Source organism: Bos indicus, chromosome 27 (assembly GCF_029378745.1).
Source record: "Bos indicus isolate NIAB-ARS_2022 breed Sahiwal x Tharparkar chromosome 27, NIAB-ARS_B.indTharparkar_mat_pri_1.0, whole genome shotgun sequence".
NCBI lineage: Eukaryota > Metazoa > Chordata > Mammalia > Artiodactyla > Bovidae > Bos > Bos indicus.
In genome coordinates, this window is record NC_091786.1 from 6,779,946 (window position 1) to 6,803,164 (window position 23,219).

A 23,219-nucleotide genomic window follows, 5' to 3' on the forward strand; every position below is an offset into this window, starting at 1 on the left:
ATGAGACAGGTGTGTGATTGTGTTGCAGAGAATTAATAAAAGTTTTTTTCCCCCTCTTTCTTTCTTTTTTCCCTTTTGTGTCTTTCTCCACTTGAACTGTTCCTAACCTACAGTCTGTATTGATAACCAAGTTTTTTCTTTGCAGAAGACTAACCTATTATGTGAACACTGACACTTATGGCCCTCCATTTCTGCAGGAGCCACATTCTGCATCTATTATCCTTTAACTTATTCTAGCCACGTCCTGATACTTAACTTAATGGCATCATAAACCTCCCCTTGTAGTTTGGTACCTCTCTTTGCTCTATTTTAACCTCATGTTGATGCTTAACTTTATGGTGCACTCTCTTTGGAAGCCACCCCTAGTGGATTGCTTTCCCCCTTTTGTATTACAAGAAGAAAGTCACCAGGAAATCCCCAAAGGACTATGGACCCAACCACCGGGACCAACTGCCAGACCCAAATACCTAGCTACCTAACACTGGGGTATTGACAGTTTCCCAACAGTGCAAAAGAGAGAATTCAGGACCCCTACACCTTTTGTCCCATATCTCCAAGCCCTGACTGTGAGCCCCGACTGTATGATCCCCTGGATTCCCGATGGAGGGGAGACAGGCTCCTTGAGGCAGGAACCTATCGAGTTCTCCCTTCTGCCGGCTTAATGATTAAAGCCATCTTTCTGTTTCCTCCAAACTCTGTCTCCACAATTTTTATTCAGCTCTGGTGGGCAAAGAAAACCAAGATTTTGGCGGCGACTGTTGCTGCCATCCCATAACAGGCTAGGCTGGTGTGGGGAGCAGGTCGGGACCACTGGGTCTCTTCCCTCAGTGCCCCAGGGGCCAGAAAGAGCATGGCTGTCTCTGAGGATGCTGGGAGTCAGCAAGTCTTGCCCAGGGAGTGAAACTGCCTCTGAACGAGTTAGTCCCTATTTGGGCCTGAAACAGCCTTTCATGGAAACAGTGTATGTGTTATTTGCTTAGTCATGTCCGACTCTCTGCAACCCCGTAGACTGCAGCCCACCAGGCCCCTCAGTCCATGGGACTCACCAGGCAAGAACACTGGAGCACGTTGCCATTTCCTTCTCCAAAAGGAACTATCAGTTCAGTTCAGTTGAGTCGCTCAGTAGTGTCCAACTCTTTGCGAACCCATGAATTGCAGCATGCCAGGCCTCCCTGTCCATCACCAACTCCCAGAGTTCACTCAAACTCATGTCCATCGAGTTGGTGATGCCATCCAGCCATCTCATCCTCTGTCGTCCCCTTCTCCTCCTGGCCCCAATCCCTCCCAGCATCAGGGTCTTTTCCAATGAGTCAACTCTTCGCATGACATGGCCAAAGGATTGGAGTTTCAGCCTCAGCATCAGTCCTTCCAAAGAACACCCAGGACTGATCTCCTTTAGGATGGACTGGTTGGATCTCCTTGCAGTCCAAGGGACTCTCAAGAGTCTTCTCCAACACCACAGTTCAAAAGCATCAATTTTTTGGCACTCAGCTTTCTTCACAGTCCAACTCTCACATCCATACATGACAATGGGAAAACCATAGCCTTGACATTTTTTGGCAAAGTAATATCTCTGCTTTTTAAATGCTATCTAGGTTGGTTATAACTTTCCTTTCAAGGAATAGGCATCTTTTAATTTCACAGCTGCAATCACCATCTGCTGTGATTTTCGAGTCCCAAAAAATAAAGTCTGACACTGTTTCCACTGTTTCCCCATGTATCTTCCATGAAGTGATGGGACCGGATGCCATGATCTTAGTTTTCTGAATGTTGAGCTTTAAGACAACATTTTCACTCTCCTCGTTCACTTTCATCAAGAGGCTTTTTAGTTCCTCTTAACTTTCTGCCCTAAGGGTGGTGTCATCTGCATATTTGAGGTTATTGATATTTTTCCCTGCAATCTTGATTCCAGCTTGTGCTTCAAGGCCAAAAGGAAGTATAGAAATAAAGAAAGTGAAGTCTCCCTTTCATGTCTGACTCTCTGCAACCCCATGAAGTGTAGCCCACCAGGATCCTCCATCCATGGAATTTTCCAGGCAAGAGTACTGGAGTGGGGTGCCATTTCCTTCTACACAGGAAAACAGTGGGCAGTTTCAAAGCCCTGGAAGGGTGAAGGTGGGGCTAGGAGTGGGTAAGCTAAGGTTCCGCAAGAAGTCTGTGCCCCTGCCAGGGGAAACAGGCAAGTCTGTGCCCCTTGCCACACCCCTGCCCACCAGCTGAACTGACTGCCAAGGAGAAGTTTGTGGTTAAAAGGGCAGCAGGAAAGCTTTTCCTGGGGTTTCCACAGCCTCATTAGCATACAAGTGACTGCCCCTGCTTTGTGCTATAAAGGCCACTCCCATGACACACAGGGAAGAGGTTCAGTTAACCAGTTCCTAATAACCAAATCCATAGCCAGCGCAGAAATCCTCCCGGAACCTGGGACCTTTTTAAAGCAGCAAGAGCAGCCTCTTCTCTAGCATCAGCCGCAGAGCTCGGGACGCCAGCATGAGGCTCCATCACCTGCTCCTCGCACTCCTCTTCCTGGTCCTGTCTGCTGGGTCAGGTGAGCTCGTGGGAGCCCCAGGGGGAGCCGTGGGCTCTCTCTCCTGTTTCTACCTCCTTCTGTCCTGCTACCCCCATCTACACGTGGTCAGACTAAACCCACCATATTTGGTGCTTCTGAGAAGCCAGCACTGAGTCCTCAGTAGCAAGAGGGTTCTGAGAACCGCCCTGCAAAATTCCAGGTTGTTTCTAAGCCACTCTAGCGAGTCAAGCTTCTGAGCCCATCTCCTCATTGGTTTCATGAGGAGGAAACAGAAGTTGCCTCTGTTAAGTGACTCTCCTTTTTTTCTTTTTCATAAAAGCAAGAAATTTGATTTTGTCCCATGACAGAAGTACAGAATGTCTCTTTATAAATCTTTCTATTTGAAGGGTGGTGGCTCTGGGTGACCAGACAAGTCCAGAGGAGAGTCAGGCCGAGCCTGGGCTTCAGGAGCTCCCTTTGGGATGCTCCGTGCTGAGTCTCCTCAGCAGGAAGGTCCTCCAGGACACGTCGCTGACAATGCAACCCTCTCTCCACAGCTGGGAGGCAGCACATCCAAAGCAGTGTGCAGGATAGGCTGTCTGAGTTTAATCTTACCCTTGATATTTCCGGAAATGGGATGAAAATATGTAGGAAGGAAGGAGGGAGGGAGGGAGAGAGGGAGAGGATGCAGAGACTGAGACCTGAGACAAGTGATTAGATGTCAAAATCAAGTTGAAAAGGCCTTGTTTGATCAGTGTTGTTTAAGACTGTAACCCAACTCTTAGCCCAGTGGCAGGGAGAGAGGACGGGGGTGTAAGGAGTGTGGCCCGGGTTCTATCCCTGGATGGGGAACTAGAGAGGGACCAAAGGTGCCTTGTGGTCAAGAGGAAAAAGGCGTGTGAGGAAGACGGGAAGGCCTCTGGTCGGGAGGAAACCACAAAGGGAGGAGGAGAGGGGCTGAATCGCACCAGCGCTGAGAGCGTTCTGAGTCAGTAGAGACGATGATACAAAACTTTTTTTTCTGAACCATTGTCACTGTCAGCTGTAAGTTGCTTTGAGAATAAGTTCTCTTTAAACAGTTCTTACACTTTCAGCTGCATCTTTTCCTCCTATCTCAGCTGCACTACTTGACTGACTCCATGAGGTGGAAAACTAAACAGTGAAAATAGAACCTACGGGCCGCTTCTGACTCCTGGTGGGAAGGTGGATGTAGCAGAGCTTCCCGGTCTTTGCCCTCGTGGTGGACACAACCAGGGTCCTCACACCCCAGTCCCTCAGCCTCTGGTTCTGGAAATGTGAGGGTCCACCAGAGCGTGGGCAGGGTCAGTGTCTGTCTGGAAGCTGGTCAACGAGGTCCTGGATTCACATCTTGTTGTCACGAGGCCATGTCCGCATCTCAGCACAGAAAGCCCCAGGGCCTCGCTCAGAGGGGACACAGCTGGCCTTCTCGAGATGCCGCTTTCCTGCTGACACATTTTTCCCTCTTCCTTCTCTTTTTAGGATTTACTCAAGGAGTAAGAAATCATGTAACCTGCCGTATAAATAGAGGCTTCTGTGTGCCGATCAGGTGCCCTGGACGCACGAGACAGATTGGCACCTGTTTTGGGCCCCGAATAAAATGCTGCAGGTAGTGGTAAAAGAAGGCGAAGATGCGGCCGGGACCGATGCGGAGACTGAAACTGCGCCCTTCGACAGAACGTCTAAAATTTAAACCAGAATAAATTTTGTTCAAAGTTAAAGAATCTTTCCCATTGGTCATTGAGGTTGTTGTGTGGTGTCTGATCCCAGGCGAATTCTGAAATCCCTGAGGATGCTCTCTGAGCTCCCCATGCGGACCATTGGGGAATTGTGGTGGGATGCTCTGTGCTCCCAGGGGTGTGACCCCCTGTTCCTTGGGGGCCTGACCTTCCCCAGCCCCTATGTCTGCTGTCCTTCCTACTTCCCAGCCCAGGGCACCATGTCCTGCCCCGTGTCTCTCCTCAAACATGTACCCCAGGGGTCCAGAATCACCAGCACACCAGTCCCATAGGAAAGCCCCCGCCCCCGCTCCAGGAGGAAACCCCCTTCCCCTGTCCCCTGCAGCCCTCACTTCCATTTGGTTTGTGCTTCTTACTCCTGCCTTGTGCGCACGTGGATACCCTTCTGATTCCCTTTGGGGCTATAAGATCTCTATAGGCATGGATTGTCCTATTCCTGTATGTGCTGGGCATTGAGATGAGACATTGCTTCACAAATTGTCATCAACTGAATGACAGAGTTGACATGGATGAAGCATGTCTCTCTGTGTGTACATGAAATGATGCAACTAGATGCTATGGAAAAACAAGTCCTGTGGAAAGCACAATTCAATGAAGACAACACAGCACAGAACACAGAGACCGCAGGGGGCGGGGCGAGCAGGCTGACCTCAGCCTGCTTGCAGTTTCTTCAGAGGGTTTGCTAGTTAAACCAACAGCCTTGCTGGTGCACACTGTATGTATGAGCAGTTCTCTGGTCTTTGCACTAACGCTTCCCTCAGTGCAAGCTGAGGTCACCAAGGGGATGGTGTTAGGAGACAGGGCCTTTGGGAGGTGATTTGGTCATGAGGGTGGGACCCTCCTGGGTGGAATGAGGGCCTTTATGAAAGAGACCCCAGAGAGATGGCCCACCCCTTGTGCCCTCTGAGGACACAGGGAGACCGCTGTCCGCCAGCCACCTGGTCTGTCTTGATCGTGGAGCTCCCAGCCTCCAAAACTGAGAAGTAAGGGTCTGTTGTTAGTAAGCCACCTATTACAATACCACATGTAAAATAGATAGCCAGCATGGATTTGCTGTGTGACTCAGGGAAATCAAACAGGGGCTCTGAGACCAGCTAGAAAGGTGGGATGGGGAAGGAGATGGTACGAAGTTCGAGAGGGAGGGGACATGGGTGAACCCACGGATGATTCTTGTTTTTCTATGACAGAAAGCCACGAAAATCTGTAAAGCAATCATCCTTCAGTTAAAAAACAAAGTGCAAAGAAAGAGCCACCTGGCCTATGGTGTTTCTGTTTCAGTAGCCTGAAAGGGCAGTCACATGACAAGTGAGAATTACAGCACAGGTGAATTAAGGTACCTAACCATTCAGCCTTAAGATAGGGAAATGACGTGGAGTATCTGGCTGTGCTCAATGCCATCTCATTACAAGGAGCCTTAGATGTGGAGGAGGGACACAGACCAGTGTCAGAGATGCACGCTGAGAGGCTAAACCAGCCTCTCATCAGCTCACACTGATGTGCAGAGGCCATAAGCCAAGGAGGGCAGGCAGCTTTTCTGAGTTAGAAGGAAGGAAGCCTCCAGAAGGAACAGCATCCTGCTGACACCGTGATTTGAAGCCAATGAGATCCATTTCGGACTTTGGATCCTCAGAACCACAATTACAAGTATGTGTTCCTTTAAGCCATGTAGCTTGTGGCAATTTGCTACAGCTGCCACAGGAAATCAATACAGCAGTAGCTTAAAATCATGTCTTGAGCCTAAAATTAGCAGCTCAAAAGAGACAAACCTGTGTATGTTTAATGGAGGAAAAGAATGATAACAGCTGTCAACAGTTTACTCAACTTTATATTTCTTTTTTCACAGAAATGCCCATGGTACATCTGCCAACTCTTCTTCATCTCGAAGGTTGTATTTGGGACTCAGTCTTACACCTCATATATCTTGTATCCCTTTTATCCTTTATTTTTAGTTTGTTTCGTTATCGTGGAACGTTTATCTGCCATTAAGTGTGGTTTCGTGGTACTGTTTCTATTAAATTTTGATCATATTCTTTGTTGGGATTTCAGTTTTTAATTTCTACTTAATTTTAATTTGCATCCTTGTATCTGTTGATGTTTTATTGCCATAACATTTCTGGGTGTCATGTTGGACTCCTGCATGGGAGGAATGCTTGTGTCATTTCAGCACCGGGAAGATGATGGCTTTCCCATGTCACTCTTGAGCCAAATGGGCTCATGCTCTGGTCCAAGGCCAGCCTTTCCACCTCGGTCCTGGGTCTCATTTCTCATGCTTACTCAGGGGTGAGACCCAAACTGTCTCTACCTCTTGCCTCCATCTAGTGCAGCTACAAAAACTAAAAGCAGGGACTTCCCTGGTGGTCCAGTGGTTAAAACTCCAGCTGCCAATGCAAGGGGCATGGGTTCAATCCCTAGCCAGGGAACTGAGATCTCATATGCTAGAGTTCAGTTCAGTTGCCCAGTCATATCTGACTCTTTGTGACCCCAAGGACTGCAGCATGCCAGGCCTCCCTGTCCATCAGTAACTCCTAGAGGTTACTCAAACTCATGTCCATCAAGTCAGTGATGCCATCCAACCATCTCTTCCTCTGTCATCCTCTTCTCCCCCCACCTTCAATCTTTCCCAGCATCAGGATCTTTTCAAATGAGTTACTTCTTCCCATCAGGTGCCCGAAGTATGGGAGTTTCAGCTTCACCATCAGTCCTTCCAAAGAATATTCAGGACCGATTTCCTTTAGGATGGACTGGTTGGAACTCCTTGCAGTCTAAGGGACTCACAAGAGTCTTCTCCAACACCACAGTTCAATGGCATCAACCCTTCACTGCTCAGCTTTCTTTATAGTCCAACTCTCACATCCATACATGACTACTGGAAAAACCATAGCTTTGACTAGATGGACCTTTGTTGGCAAACTAATGTCTCTGCTTTTTAATAAGCTGTCTAGGTTGGTCATAGCTTTTCTTATAAGGAGCAAGCGTCTTTTAATTTCATGGCTAAAATCACCATCTGCAGTGATTTTGGAGCCTAAAAAATAAAGTCATCTATTGCTTCCACTGTTTCCCCATCTATTTGCCATGAAATGATGGTATCAGATGCCATGATCTTAGTTTTTGGAATGTCAAATTTTAAGTCAGCTTTTTCCACTCTCTGCTTTCACCTTCATCAACAGGCTCTTTAGTTCCTCTTCAATTTCTGCCATAAAGGTGGTATCATCAGCAATCTGAAATTATTGATATTTCTCCCAGCAATCCCGAACCAGCTTGTGTTTTATCCAGTCTGGCATTTCACATGATGAACTCTGCACAGAAGTTAAATAAGCAGGGTGACAATATACAGCCTTGACTTATTACTTTCCCAGTTGGAACCAATCTGTTTTTCCATGTCTGGTTCTAAGTGTTGCTTCTTGAGCTGCATACAGGTTTTGCAGGAGGCAGGTCAGGTAGTCCATCTCCTTCAGAATTTTCCACAGTTTATTGTGATCCACAGAGTCAAAGGCTTTAGCATAGTCGATGAAGCAGAAGTAGATGTTTTCTGGAAATGTCTCGCTTTTTCTATGGTCCAACATATGCTAGCAATTTGATCTCTGGTTCCCCTGCCTTTTCTCAATCTAGCTTGTACATATGGAAGCTCTCAGTTCATGTACTGTTGAAGCCTAGCTTGGAGGATTTTGAGCATTACTTTGCTGACAATCAACAGTCTGCATTGATAACTAAGTTTCTTCTTTTCAGAAGACTAACCTATTATGCAAACTACATCTGTACCTGTTGCCCTCTAACTCTGCAGGAGCCACACTCTGCATCAATGATTCTTTAACTTATTCTAGCCACGTCCTGAACTTAACTTTATGGCATCATAAACCTCCCCTTGTAGTTTGGTACCTCTCTTTGCTCTATTTTAACCTCATGTTGATGCTTAACTTTATGGTGCACTCTCTTTGGAAACCACCCCTAGTGGTTTGCTTTCCCCCTTTTGTATTACAGGAAGAAAGTCACCAGGACATCCCCAAAGGACAATGGACCCAAGCACCGGGACCAACTGCCAGACCCAAATACCAAGCTACTTGACACTGGCCTAGTGACTGTTTCCAAACAGTGCAAAAAGAGAGAATTCAGGACCACTACACCTTTTGTTCCATATCTCCAACACATGACTGTGAGCCCTGACTGTATGATCCCCTGGATTCCTGATGGAGGGGAGACAGGCTCCTAGAGGCAGGAACCTATTGTGTTCTCCCTTCTGCCGGCTTAATGATTAAAGCCATCTTTCTGTTTGCCCCAAACTCTGTCTCTGCAAATTTTATTTGGCTCCAGTGGGCAGAGAAAACCAAGATTTTGGTGGCAACAATGCCAACGAGTCTGGCTGGTCCCCCACCTCTCCGCCAGGATGACTCCTGCCAACGGGGATCAGGAGGCATCCTGTGTGACCTCACTCACCCCTTCCTCCACCCTTTGTTGTCCTGGCCTGTAATCATGTAGCCATGGACAGGGGCTCCCAGTGTCTCTGCCACAATCCACCTGAGAAGGGCAGAGGAGCCATCTGCAAGGTAGGTTTCCAGGAGGGAGGGAGAGAGAGAGAGAGAGAGAGAGAGAGAGAGAGAGAGAGATCTATAGTTGAAGAAGGGGTGGGAATAGATGCATAACAATTAGGGAGTCAGGGTAAAGGATCACTTTCAGTATAAAAGTATAAGAGAGAGGCGGCCAATTGCCTGTAGTCTATACTTTCTTTCTATTATTGTAAAAGTACTGTTGCTGGGGCCAAGGAAGTAAAACCCTCACAGCTATTCTGTAGAATTAAGTAAGACTTATTTAAACAGCTTGCTACAAACACTTGCTCTGTTTTTAGGTTGATGTCACTAAACTAAAATAGATTTCCACTTAGTGAAAGATTCAAATGCTGATCAAAAGATTAAAAGTGAAAACATTTTATTGCTAAGTTGCCTCAGGACAGAGAGAAAAACGTCAGAACATATAGTTCAGGTAAGATGGAAGAGAGGTCATGAGTGAAGGCTAAAGACCATGACGTATTATGACCTGTTTTGACCTGTTATGTTGGGAATGGGTGAGTGGGTGCTTGTGCTCAGGAACACTTTGGGATAAAGCAACTTAATGGGCTCTCTACAGACCTTCAAAACCCTAAGGATTATGCCCAAGCCTTCCTTTCTTTTCTGCTTCCCTCCCTCATTCTCTCCATTCATCCATTTGTTTATTCACCTATATGTTGACTCTTCACACTAGTACCTATTCATAGAAACAAATGTTTGACTACCTGCTCTATGCCAGGAACTGTTCTAGGTGCTGAGACTGCAACATAATAAACAAGACTTGTTACTTTTGAGACTTACATATGAAGAAAAAGAGAAATATGAGCACTATAAAGGAAAACCAAGTGGAGAGAAGGAAGACATGCAAAAAATATCAATGATTTACCTGGTATGCATGTGTACTAAGTCACTTGAGTTACGTGAAACCCTTTGTGACCCCATGGACTGTAGCCAACCAGGCTTCTCTGTCCATGGACACTCCAGGCAAGGATACCAGAGTGGGATGCCATTCCCTTCTCCAGGGGATCTTCCCGACCCAGGCATCAAAACTGCATCTCCTGCATTGGCACATGGGCTCTTTGTTACTAGAGCCATCTGGGAAGCCCCTTATCTGGTATCCTTTGGTGCTTTTCACTCAAGAATACATTGACGAATTACCTGTATTAAGAAATACTCTAGCCCATGAAGCCTCACCTCATTGTGGTGTGTGCAATAGCTTGATTAGGATGGATCAATTCTCTCTGTAAATGTTAGCAAAAAAAAAAAAAAAAAAAATCATGAGAGTGCAAGAAGACCGTTTTAATTTCGAAAATTCCTTCTCATTTTTCGATTGTAAAAGCTGTATGTGTGTTGGGTTGTTGTTGTTCAGTCAATTAGTCGTGTCCAACTCTTTGCACCCATGGATTGAGGGTGTTTATTCTGAAAGGAGAAATGGACAGATGCAGAGACACGAAATAAAGGTGAAAAAAGAAATGAATAATTTTCTAACAGAATTCAGTGTTTTATGATTTCTCTCCAAAAAATGCTCCAAACCTCAGAGCCATAAGCAGAAGTGAGAATCAATGTGGAAACCCTGACTTCTTGCAAACCTCTTCCTTTACGACAGGCAAACACTTGGACCATGTGTCCAAAGATGAAACATCCTCAAATTAGGCCCAGGCCCAGCTGAACATCTCTGCTGGGATAAAAGCACTTTCTTTCCACCTGAAGTCTTCAAACTCTCTCCCAGATCGCCTGCCCCGATTCAGGTGTGCCACCAGACACTGGGTCTACTTGGAATTCCGAAAACTCCTTTCCCATCATGAAGCTACTCTACCTTCTCTTCCTCTTACTTGTGTGTCTTATCCACACAACATCGGGTTAAGTGGCAGATGCAACTGGTCGGGTGATACGGTGCATGACCGTGGAGCCTAGAGTAGGGAAGGTCAAGTTGATTCCTCATCCAGTGAGGTGCTGAAGGGAATAATATCAAATCTGAGAGAAGCATAGCATATGAGACCTGCTCCATTTTACACATACTGAAAGACAAGTTTAAAGAAGTGAAAAATAGCCTCCCATGATTGCCCTTAACTAGTTGGTGGTAAACCCATAAATTGTAATGGTGATAGAAAACATTTACAGGGGACTTTACGACTTACAAATCATTTCCGCGTGACTAACAGTAATGCTAATAATAATAGGAAATCATGTTGACCTCTTCCAATCCCAAAGAAAGGCAATGCCAAAGAATGCTCAAACGAACACACAATTGCACTCATCTCACACGCCAGTAAAGCAGAGCTCAAAATTCTCCAAGCCAGGCTTCAGCAGTACATGAACCATGAGCTTCCAGATGTTCAAGCTGGTTTTGGAAAAGGCAAAGGAACCAGAGATCAAATTGCCAACATCTGGTGGATCATTGAAAAAGCAAGAGAGTTCCAGAAAAACATCTATTTCTGTTTTTTTGAGTATGCCAAAACCTTTGATGTGTGGATCACAATAAACTGTGGAAAAGTCTGAACGAGATGGGAATACCAGACGACGTGACTGGCCTCTTCTGAGACCTGTATGCAGGTCAGGAAGCAACAGTTAGAACTGGACATGGAACAATAGAATGGCTCCAAATAGGAAAAAGAGTACGTCAAGGCTGTCTATTGTCACCCTGCTTATTTAACTTATATGCAGTGTACGTCATGAGAAATTCTGGGCTTGAAGAAGCACAAGCTGGAATCAAGATTGCCAGGAGAATTACAATAACGTCAGATATGCAGTTCACACCATCCTTTTGATAGAAAGTGAAGAGGAACTAAAAAGCCTCTTGATGAAAGTGAACAAGGAGAGTGAAAATGGTGGCTTAAACCTCAACATTCAGAAAACTAAGACCATGGTATCTGGTCCCATCACTTCATGGCAAAGAGATGGGAAACAGTGGAAACAGTGCCAGACTTTATTTTTGGCGGCTCCAAAATCACTGCAGATGGTGGCTGCAGGCATGAAATTAAAAGACACTTATTCCTTGGAAGGAAAGTTAGGACCAACCAAGATAGTATATTGAAAAGCGGAGATATTACTTTGCCAACAAAAGTCCGTGAAGTCAAGGCTGTGGTTTTTCCAGTGGTCATGTATGGATGTGCGAGTTGGACTGTGAAAAAAGCTGAGTGCCGGAAAATTGATGCTTTTGAACTGTGGTGTTGGAGAAGACTCTTGAGAGTCCCTTGGACTGCATGGAGATCCAACCAGTCCATCCTAAAGGAGATCAGTCCTGGGTGTTCATTGGAAGGACTGATACTGAAGCTGAAGCTCCAATACTTTGGCCACCTCATGCGAAGAGCTGACTCATTGGAAAAGACCTTGATGCCGGGAGGGATGGCGGACAGGAGGAGAAGGGGATGACAGAGGATGAGATGGCTGGATGGCATCACCGCCTCGAGGGACATGAGTTTGAGTGAACTCTGGGAGTTGGTGATGGACAAGGAGGGCTGGCGTGCTGCAATTCATGGGGTCACAAAGAGTCAGACACGACTGAGCGCCTGAACTGAACTGAACTTCCTCCTTAACTAAAACAATGAAACTTTTAATGTTTTATCCCAAATATATTCCTCATAGCAAAATTTACGGGGTAGGCCATTTTACAAGTTGGGATTAAGAAATGAAGTAATTGTTCAAAGGAGTGCAGATTGAATGTAGGGAGCACTTGAACTCAAGCCCAAGTGGGTTTGACCCAAAGACCTTGTTTTATTAAATATTCAACAATCCCAGAAAACTAGAGTACTTACTGAATTACATGAAATCAACAAATACTTTAGCTCAAATGTGATCTGTGCATCACTCAGGACATACTTATCCTACAAGGTAATGTGTTGCTCACCAGTAATCCAAGCGAAGCTGGGTGTCCTGCATTTTCCCTGCAGCCCTCCTCAGGTGACAGCATGCTCCAGGCTGTGCTGTGGTGACAGCGCCTCCAGATCTTAGTATCTTCAAAGAGCCAAAGTTAATTCTTGTCCAAATGATGCCAACCCGGGAAGGCCCGGGTGCTCTGATCAAACCCCCCACCCCCGAGAATCAGCCACCACCGTGGGTGCTGCTGGTCCTGTGTCCGAGCAAAGCACTCTCAGGACTCTCGTGCTGGCGATTAATGGCCCCAGCCCTGAAGGGAAATGTCACTTCCGCTCAGAATTCGTTAATCAAGCTGGTCCAGTTGTTTAGTCACTCGCTTGTGGTCCACTCTTTGCGACCCCATGGATTGTCACCCACCAGGCTCCTCTGTCCATGGCAAGGATACTGGAATGGGTTGCCATTCCCTTCTCCAGGGGATCTTCCCGACCCAGGCATCAAAACTGCATCTCCTGCATTGGCACGTGGGCTCTTTGTTACTAGAGCCATCTGGGAAGCCCCTTATCTGGTATCCTTTGGTGCTTTTCACTCAAGAATACATTGACGAATTACCTGTATTAAGAAATACTCTAGCCCATGAAGCCTCACCTCATTGTGGTGTGTGCAATAGCTTGCTTAGGATGGATCAATTCTCTCTGTAAATGTTAGCAAAAAAATAAAAAAAAATCATGAGAGTGCAAGAAGACCGTTTTAATTTCAAAAATTCCTTCTCATTTTTCGATTGTAAAAGCTGTATGTGTGTTGGGTTGTTGTTGTTCAGTCAATTAGTCGTGTCCAACTCTTTGCACCCATGGATTGAGGGTGTTTATTCTGAAAGGAGAAATGGACAGATGCAGAGACACGAAATAAAGGTGAAAAAAGAAATGAATAATTTTCTAACAGAATTCAGTGTTTAATGATTTCTCTCCAAAAAATGCTCCAAACCTCAGAGCCATAAGCAGAAGTGAGAATCAATGTGGAAACCCTGACTTCTTGCAAACCTCTTCCTTTACGACAGGCAAACACTTGGACCATGTGTCCAAAGATGAAACATCCTCAAATTAGGCCCAGGCCCAGCTGAACATCTCTGCTGGGATAAAAGCACTTTCTTTCCACCTGAAGTCTTCAAACTCTCTCCCAGATCCCCTGCCCCGATTCAGGTGTGCCACCAGACACTGGGTCTACTTGGAATTCTGTAAACTCCTTTCCCATCATGAAGCTACTCTACCTTCTCTTCCTCTTACTTGTGTGTCTTATCCACACAACATCGGGTTAAGTGGCAGATGCAACTGGTCGGGTGATATGGTGCATGACCGTGGAGCCTAGAGTAGGGAAGGTCAAGTTGATTCCTCATCCAGTGAGGTGCTGAAGGGAATAATATCAAATCTGAGAGAAGCATAGCATATGTGACATGCTCCATTTTACACATACTGAAAGACAAGCTGAAAGAAGTGAAAAATAGCCTCCCATGATTGTCCTTAACTAGTTGGTGGTAAACCCATAAATTGTAATGGTGATAGAAAACATTTACAGGGGACTTTACGGCTTACAAATCATTTCCATGTGACTAACAGTAACGCTAATAATAAGAAGAAATCATGTTGACCTCTTCCAATCCCAAAGAAAGGCAATGCCAAAGAATGCTCAAACGAACACACAATTGCACTCATCTCACACGCCAGTAAAGCAGTGCTCAAAATTCCTCTGGCGGATTCATTTTGATATTTGGCAAAACTAATACAATATTGTAAAGTTTAAAAAAAAAAAAAAAATTCTCCAAGCCAGGCTTCAGCAGTACATGAACCATGAGCTTCCAGATGTTCAAGCTGGTTTTGGAAAAGTCCGAGGAACCAGAGATCAAATTGCCAACATCCAGTGGATCATTGAAGAAGCAAGAGAATTCCAGAAAAACATCTATTTCTGCTTTTTTGAGTATGCGAAAAACCTTTGATGTGTGGATCACAATAAACTGTGGAAAATTCTGAATGAGATGGGAATATCAGACCACGTGACCGGCTTCTTGAGAAACCTGTATGCAGGTCAGGAAGTAACAGTTAGAGCTGGACATGGAACAACAAAAGGGTTTCAAATAGGAAAAAGAGTACGTCAAGGCTGTCTATTGTCACCCTGCTTATTTAACCTATATGCAGAATACATCATGAGAACTGCTGGGCTGGACAAGTTTCCCGGGAGAATTATCAATAACTTCAGATATGCAAATGAAACCATCCTTATGGCAGACAATGAGGAGGAACTAAAAAGCCTCTTGATGAAAGTGAAAGAGGAGAGTGAAAAATTCGACTTAAACCTCAACATTCAGAAAACGAAGATCATGGTATCTGGTCCCATCACTTCATGACAAATAGCTGGGGACATAGTGGAAACGATGCCAGACTTTACTTTTTTCGGCTCCAAAATCACTACAGATGTTGGCTGCAGCCTTGAAATTAAAAGAAGCTTACTCCTTGGAAGGAACGGTATGACCCACCTAGATAGTATATTGAAAAGCAGAGATATTACTTTGTCACAAAGATCTGTCTAGGCAAGGCTATGTTTTTTCCAGTAATTATGTATCGATGTGAAATTTGGACTGTGAAGAAAGCTGAGTGCTGAGGAATGGATGCTTTGGAACTGTGGTGTTGGAGAAGACTCTTGAGAGTCTCTTGGGATGCAAGGAGATCCAACCAGTCCATCCTAAAGGAAATCAGTCCTGGGTGTTCATTGGAAGGACTGATGCTGAAGCTGAAGCTTCAATACTTTGGCCACCTCATGCAAAGAGCTGACTCTTTGGAAAAGCCCTTGATGCTGTGAGGTATTGGGGGCAGGAGGAGAAGGGGACAGAGGATGAGATGGCTGGATGGCATCACTGACTGGATAGACATGAGTTTGAGTGAACTCTGGGAGTTGGTGATGGACAAGGAGGGCTGGCGTGCTGCGATTCATGGGGTCACAAAGAGTCAGACATGAATGAGTGCCTGAACTGAACTGAACTGAACTTCCTCTTTAACTAAAACAATGAAACTTTTAATGTCTTTTCCCAAATATATTCCTCATAGCAAAATTTACGGGGTAGGCCATTTTACAAGACTGGATTTAGAAATGAAGTAATTTGTTCAAAGGAGTGCAGATTGAATGTAGGGAGAACTTTAACCTAAGCCCAAGTGGGTTTGACTCCAAAGACCTTGTTTTATTAAATATTCAACAATCCTAGAAAACTGATTTACTTACTGAATTACATAAAATCAACAAATTAGCTCAAGTGTGATCTATGCATCACTCGGGACATACTTATCCTACAAGGTTATGTGTTGCTCACCTGCAATCCAAGCTAAACTGGGTGTCTCACATTTTCCCTGCAGTCCTCCTCAGGATACAGCATGCTCCAGGCTGTACTGTGGTGAGAGCGCCTCCAGATCTTAGCATCTTAAAAAATCCAAAGTTAATTCTTGCTCAAATGACGCCAACCCAGGAGGGCCTGTGTGCTCTGATCAGTCCCCCAATTCCCGAGGATCAGCCACCACCGTGGGTGATGCTGGTCCTGTGTCCGAGCAGATTGCTCTAAGGACTGTCGTGCTGGCGATTAAGGGCCCCAGCCCTGAAGGGAAATGGCATTTCTGCTCAGAATTCATTAAACAAGCAGGTCCAATTGTTTAGTCACTCGGTTGTGGTCCACTCTTTGTGACCCCATGGACCTGTCGCCCAGCAGGCTCCTCTGTCCATGGGATTCTCCAGGCAAGGATCTTGGAGTGGGTTGCCATTTGCTTCTCCATGGGATCTTTCTGACCCAGGGATCGAACCTTCATCTCCTATGTCTCCTGCAGTGGTAGGCATATTCTTTACCAGCTTAGCCATCAGGGAAGCCTCTGGGAAGCCCCATAGACCCTGTTTAAATGAATCAGTGTGATCACCTTCCTTTAGAACAACTTAAGGCCCCTTCTCAGTTTTTAGTATTATTTAAAAAAAAATGCGGAAAACCATTCTAAGCTTGTAGGTCAACCAAACCATGGAGAGTGCCAGTTGTGTCCCTAGGACTGTAATTTGGAGTTCCTTGCTATATAAGATGAATTCTGGTAGCTTTAGTTACACATGCCTTATTTATTTGTTTCTTTTTCACCTTCCCTTCCTTTATAGGGAAAGCAAAAAAAAAAAAAAAAAAAAAACCTTTAATGTGAGAAAATGGGTGGTGCCTGCAAGTATCAGAACACCCCCTGTGTGCCATCCTGCCTGGAGAATGCAAGAGTCGGAAGAAACACTGCTGCATTGTCTAGTTTCAGCATCAGAGCATCCACAGCAGCAGCAGACACTCCCCACCGCTGAGTCCTTTGAAAAAAGAGCCACTGTTCACTCGGGTCCTGTGGGGTCTTTCTGAGTGCATGAGGTCATGAACTGGATGGGAAGATTTCAATTGGAAGTCTGGTCACACCACTCGTTAGCTGATTAACTCTGGACAGGCCTTGCGTTTCCTAGGTCTCAGTCTCTGCTCCTGTGACTGTTGAAATGGATGTTCTCCACAACCTAATTTGTTGGTGGTGGTGGGGTTTAGTTGCTAAATCATGTCCAACTCTTCTGTGACCCCATTGACTGAGTCCCAGGCTCCTCAGTCCGTGCAATTTTCCAGGCAGGATACTGGAGTGGGTTGTCCTTTCCTTTTTCAGGAGATCTTTCTGACCCAGGGATCAGGCCCACATCTCCTGTGTCTCCTGCATTGGCAGGCAGAGTCTTTAGCACTGAGCCCCAGGAAAGCCAACCTGTTAATCTCTGTCTACAAATGTATGGACTGAGGGAAAGAGCTTTGAGTGTGTGTGTGTGGGTGTTATAGTGTGAAAAGTCACCGAGGTTTTGTGTCCCTTTGTGGAAGGATATCTGTGTTCCCATTGGCATATGAGTTTCCACATGGTCAACATGTGCTTAACGTCACAAGAGACAGCAGACTGCTTTCTGAAGCAGCTGTGGTTGCTGCTGATAATCTCAGTGGCTTCTGAGTTCCCAGTCTCTCCATGTTCCCATCCCTCGTCACACCTCCATATAAAATTTTCAGTGTTTCTCTTAAAAGGATGAAGGACAAATTCTCTAGTGTCTCAGGTCCTTCACCGGTTGGCCATACTTTCTCTAGTTTCATCTTATGTCAGCCTGGTTCTCAGACTAACCCCGACACAGTGTCAGTCGTCTTTCTGCCGTATTGTGTTCTTCTCACTCTGAAACACACTTAAGCTACTTGTCCTCCGACTTTCCCTGATTGATTTGTACTCGCTTTTTATAGTCTTAGCTCACACATGGCCTTCACTGGGAAGACATCCTTCATTCACCCAACTTGAGTAAGAGAAGAGACTTTGGTTCCATGGCCTCAGCTACCAGTAAAGTTTCTAGCACACAGTAGGTGTTCAATAGATGTTGACAGAATAGTCGATGAATAAAGAAAACAATAGAATCAGGCTTCAGCTTTCCAATGTAATTCAGGGATGATCCATTAAATGTGAATTCCTCAATGTACTTAATTCAGGAAGTTCCATCAAACATGAGTCCATCATACAGCAGAAGTGTTTACCATGTGATGAAGACCATTCATTTTCTTCCCAGACACACACTTGTGTGAGAGTCACACAAATTAAGTATTGTAGACCTAAAGAAAGACTAAAATGTCTGTTTTTGGAAGAAAGTCTTGAGATCACAATCCGGGGGAAGAAATAATTCAGTTCAACCTAGGAATCCCAAAATACAATGCCAGGAAAGTATTCTGTCTTATGCACCTCTTTTCCCTCACTTTGTCCCTCCTATTATACTTGCTTGTTCAGTAGGAGAAAGGCTGAATTTCAAATTTGTTTGTGAATAGAAATTTTATGCTGTAATTTGGAAACTAGGATCAGAGACTGTAAACAGCTCTCTTGGGCTGACATTTACAGCCTGTTATTGTGCCCTCTTTTCATACTGTTCATGGGGTTCTCAAGGCAAGAATACTGAAGTGGTTTGCCATTTCCCTTCTCCAGTGGACACATTCTGTCAGATCTCTCCACCATGACCCGCCTGTCTTGGGTTGCCCCACGGGCATGGCTTAGTTTCATTGAGTTAGACAAGGCTATGGTCCTAGTGAGATTAGATTGACTAGTTTTCTGTGAGTATGGTTTCAGTATGTTTGCCCTCTGATGCCCTCTTGCAACACACACTGTCTTACTTGGGTTTCTCTTACCTTGGACGTTGGGTATCTCTTCAATGGCTGCTCCAGCAAAGCGCAGCCATTGCTCCTTACCTTGGCGAGGGGTTATCTCCTCACTGCCACCCATCCTGACCTTTAACGTGTGATAGCTCCTCTAGGCCCTCCTGCGCCTGCGCAGCCACGGCTCCTTGGACATGGGGTTGGTCCTCCTGGCCACCGCCCTGATCTCGGGGTGGGGTTGCTCCTCCCAGCCGCTGCCCTTGGCCTCGGGCGTAGGGGCATGGGGTAGCTCCTCCGCCCGCCACCCCTGGCCTCGGATGTGGGGTAACTCCTCTCGTCGAGGCCCCTGACCTCAGATGCGGGGTAGCTCCTCTCAGCCATCCCTGCTCCGTCATGCTAAGTGCAGGCGGCTGCAACGGGGGCGGGGTGGGGGGGGTGGGGGGGGGTGGGCGCTAAGTGCAGGTGGCAGCAATGGGCTATATATATATGCATTTTTCAAGTTTTAATGGGTTTTTCCCAATTGCACATGCTAGAAACTGTTGTATCACTTTATCCTCTTACTGACAATGTTAAACAGTATATTTGACAGTCAATATTCTCATTACTAGTGGTTTTAAGAATTGTTTCAATTTTTCTAAATTGAATGAGGGAATATTTTCTTTTTTGTTTTAATATATTAAAAAAATTGTTTCTGAGGTTGAACATTTTTTAAATGTTTTTGGTTATTTTTATCTCTTACACTTTACCCATTTTTCTATTCATCTTTCCTTGCTGACTTCTCAGAAAGTGAAGTGAAGTTGCTCAGTCGTGTCTGACTGTTTGCGACCCCATGGACTGTAGCTTACCAGGCTCCACCGTCCATGGGATTTTCCAGGCAAGAATACTGGACTGGGCTGCCATTTCTTTCTCCAGGGATCTTCCCAAACCAGGGATCGAACCCGGGTTTCCTACATTGCAGACAGACGCTTTACCGTCTGAGCCACCAAGTAAGTGGTGACTTCTCAGAATCCCATGTATATTTAAGGTCACTAATCCTATGGTATATGTATAGCAAAAATTGTTTCTGGCTTGCTTTTGGCTGTGTGCTTGCTCATCTAATAGATGAAATTTACAGCTACCCTTAGAGATTACACTTGGTTTTCTTCAAAGATATTTATTAGTATTTTTATCTACTTCTGTCTGTATTCCTGGTTAGTTTCATCCTTAATTCATTCAGCCCTGGAATGGAGGCTCTTCTGAAAACCTATGACAGACAAGTCCCCAGCAGTGACCTGAGAACTGTTGCTTGCACCATCCAGCACTATGAATTTCCTGAGCCCACAGACATGCCCTCACTCCCACATGTTTCATATGGAAGGCTGATGTCTGAGTTCCCATCTCTGTCCTCTTAGGAAACCTAATCTTGCATGGAAGAGAAACAAGCTCATACATGATTGGAAGAATGAAAATGATCAGGGCCACCCCGGGTGATCCAAGTACAGCAGCGCCATCCGGGGGAGGACAGGGGAACACAATATATACACCCATCAGAGCACCTAAACCACACAGCCTGCCTGGCACCTACCTAGTCCTGGGTCAGAGACTGTTCTGTTCCTTCTGCTCTTCTGTTTTGTCTCTGTCAGAGGCAGCACTAAGCTGATCTGAGCTATTAATAACACAGCTCCTCGAGTACAAAATAATCAAAATCTCCCTCTCTTTAGTCTCTTTCAGAGGGCATGGCTACACTCACTGATTCACTATACCAAATAACATTAAATTATTCATCAAGTTAAACACAATGTTATTTGCTTCATTGAAATTACAGGTTTACTAAAGAAAAAAAATATGTGGGTGATTGAGTCTAAGAACTAGATTCCCTTTAGATGTTTTTGCCTCCTCTTAGTACAACCTTTTGTACTAAGAAACTTACCTCAGTAAGTTTCTTTCTGGGTCCTTCAGAGTGTTTTTGTAACTTGACTCCTAGATATTTCATGGTTTTTCTTTATGAGCCACATTCTTCTTTCATTACATTTTATAACTGCTACTGTCTGCATAAGAAAAGCTGTGGATCTGGGATAATAATGCATCACTAGCCCACAAGTTGAACTCTTATTCATTTAGATTTTTTGTGGTTACTTCTCAGTGGTTTTGCAGTTCTAAAATTATAAGTCTCTAAGAATTATCATTAACCTCCTTGATTCTGAAGTGTACGATTCTTCCTTTCTGCTCTCAATGAAAGACATTGACTCACAATGCCTGGAACTGTCAGAGATCCTCAAAGCCAACTTCCTTACTTCACAGAAGAGGAAATTGTGGCCAAACAAGGTCAAAATCATGCCTAGGCGTTATCCTCTGGTAAATGTCTTTTATGCTGTAAACTCTTTCTCAGTTATGACAATGCAAACATTAACTTATTTCTATCCATTTCCCCTGTTTTCGGGTTTCTTTATCCCTTCTTTCTCCTGTCAAAGATCAACTTCCTCAATCTCCAAAAATGAAACAAGGTTTTTCAAAAACAGTTTTTAAAGACAGTTGCTGTTTTTTAAATAGATGCTTCCACCTTTTTTTCTTTATGTGTAATTTCTTCTGTAAAACCTTTTGATTTTTCTTCCAGGGCTTGATGAAGAATTTCAACTCATGCATGAAGCACAAGTTGTAGTTTCAGCCAAGATGTCCTTGGGTGGTCAGAAATGACTGTGTCCAGTGAAGAAATGGAGGGAATCTTAATGACAACACCAACACCCAGTGCTTCTGCCACCCTGGGATTAAGTCTACCACTCTTGCAGGGTCAAAATGGAGATGATGAGTTCATGTCAAGATTCCTGTTTGAAAAGTTAGAGCGAGATAAACATCCACAATGGGTCTAGTAATGTGAGCTATTTCTGATTATGGGCCCTGAGTGAAATCTCTGGAGATGTATGAGCTGTGAGAGAAACCTGTCCAAGGCAAGGATGGTTGCTACTTCAAGGAGAGAAAATAGAAATGGAGGGAAGAAGGGAGGGAGAGAGAGCAGTCCGAATCTCATAAAATTCTTCTTCAGTTTTGGGGCCATAAAAGGCCTCAGTCTACTCCCCACGTGCTCCTCCAGCAGGCCAGCCAGGGAGCAAGTGGCCCCTGGGTAAGCAGGTCTCTTCTCTGTCGGGTGCTGGCAGCTCTGTTCCCCAGCAGGCTCTGCTGCTGAGGAGCTTACTGATTCCACTCTGACAGGACAGGCCTCACTCTGAGCCCTAGTTCTTTCCCTAGAGAAACAGAATGACGTCCTTCGAGTCGTGAACGAGTTGGAGTCCTGTTACCTGTCGACTTTGTTTCCACCTACAAGACTCCAAGGTCTTGGAAACCCATGACTGAGTCCCCTTAGTGCTGAGATGAGTGTGAACCAGATGAGAATAACTCGAGCCTGGAAATGAGAAGCACCTTTGACAGAATCATAGGAACGGGGATGGGATTCTTCTCCTTCTTCCTCTGTGCCCAGACTTCTCCCATCAATGCCCGTGCTCCCACGCCTTACGCGCTGGACCCATGAGGGCCTCACTCTTGCTCCTGTCTCAGGGGCTCAGGAGCCCGGGGCCCAGCATGCCCGCTTCTGCACACACTCCAGTCTCGGGGTCCTGCTTGCAGTGAGAACAAGAAGGGGCCCCTCAAGCCCCCGACACTCTGCCTCAGGTCCAGGTCTGGTGGAGGCACCATCCCACGTGCGCACAGGCGCTCTGGGTCTTGGGCCGCGGATGGCCGCCCTGAGCGTCGGTTGCGCAGGAAAGGTTGTAGGGCATTTGGAGCACCGCACCAGGCATCGCGCGGAGGGCCCCAGGACCCTTTTCCCAGAGGAGGCGCCCCAGGACCCTCCCTGCAGCCTCCCGGGGATGAACTTCAGCGGCCATTCCCTCCGCGGGGAGCAGACCACACCGAGGTCAGGAGGACTGTGCCCCGGTTTGGACGCAGAGCCGGGCCACCACCGCGCGTGTCCCTTCACGCGGCCCCCTCGCTCCCTCAGAAGCAGCTTCAGACAACTCTGGATGTCTGTGGAAAGATGACGCTGGACCAAGGCTTCAGACCCGGACTCCAGTCCCTCCTCCGAATACAGGTAAAGTCCCTTCATGGCACCCCTCTGCGCCCTCATATCGAGATGCCAGAGCTGGGTGAGCTGAATCCCAGTCCCCCCGGATCTGAGGCGCCTGGCTCCAGGCACTTCTGAGAGGCGTGGAGGCCTGACACAGAGCAGGGACCGCGGGTGGACGGCCGCTCGCCTGGTCCTTGGGCTCCCGCCTGGGGTCCCCCGAGCTGAGACCGCGACCACCCGGGCCCTCAGCTTCACTCACCCGCCTCCTGTCCTGTGGGCAGCAGGGCCTGAGAAGTCTCTCCTTCGTCCTCCAGGGCCTGTTTCCCGGAGGCGGCCTGACAGCCCACCGTGTTCCCATCACCGGGCGCTAATGAACCAG